The sequence below is a fragment of the Rhinatrema bivittatum genome, chromosome 3, assembly GCF_901001135.1.
Source record: "Rhinatrema bivittatum chromosome 3, aRhiBiv1.1, whole genome shotgun sequence".
Taxonomy (NCBI): Eukaryota; Metazoa; Chordata; class Amphibia; order Gymnophiona; family Rhinatrematidae; genus Rhinatrema; species Rhinatrema bivittatum.
In genome coordinates, this window is record NC_042617.1 from 102,002,759 (window position 1) to 102,003,912 (window position 1,154).

A 1,154-nucleotide genomic window follows, 5' to 3' on the forward strand; every position below is an offset into this window, starting at 1 on the left:
AGACCATGGCCCGATGCAGAGGACATGGCCTACGCTCAAGCATAACACTAGACTCTCAGCCTATGCCCGGGCCTGATTCCAGGGCACCAACTGAGACATACGCAAAGGCCCACGCCAAAAAAGTTTGCTAGGGTCAGGAAATTTCATATCTCCCATTTACCATATTCACTGGGGATCTGATGTGGTGACCATGCCCAGGCCCAATGCTGGGGACTGGCCTGGAGGCTGGAACACAATGCCTGGGCCAGAGCCCAGACCTGGGTCCAACTCAAAGGCACAGCTCGGAGGCCAGGTCCCGACACCTGGGCCTTAGCCCATACCCAGTTCCTGACACCTGGGCCTCAGCCTAGGCCAAGGTGTTGAGACCTGGCCTACGAGTCGGGCCCTGGCATCAGGTCACAACATCAGATCCCCGAAGGATAATGTAAGTGAAGTCGGGAAATTTTGCAACTCCAGCAAACTTTTTTGGGTGTGAGCCTTTGCTTGAGTCTCATTTGGGGCTTTGGCATCGGGCCCGGGCCCAGACTGAGACTCTAGCATCACACTCAAGCATAGACCACTACCCCTGCTTTGGGCTTCGGCCTATTCCCTAGGTGAGGACCCAGCCTCAGGCCATCAAGATCTGGCCTCTGGGCTGGGTGGGGGTGTTGGGCCTGGGAAGAGGCTGAGGCCCCAGCATCGAGTCTAGGCTGTGGCTGAGGCCCTGGCATCAAGCCTAGGGCAGGACATTGGGACCAGTCTTCCCAGCCTGAGAATTTGCAGAGCCTAGGCTGAGGTCGCAACCTACCATGGCCTAGGTCTATGCAAGGCTGAGGTTGAGGCCTGGATCTGTGCCTAGGTATCGAGGCCGGGCCTCTGAGCCTGAGCCTGGGTCTTGCATAAGGCCTAGGTAGAAGTTGCGGCTCTGTCAGTGGATCCCCCCGGACCAGGTAAGTAGGGACTGGGGAGGATCCTGGTCCCGGCATTTTTCCAGTGCATGGGAAGAGTGGTGGGGATGGGAGGTCTCAGGAAGCCTCATGACTTTTTTTTTCTGGTTTTTTATTTATTTATTTTGTTTTTTAAAACTATAAAATGAAATAAACATTAAAGAAAAAGAAACTGGTGCAAAAACTCCCCCCCCCCCAAAAAAAAAAAGAAACACATTTTTTATCCCT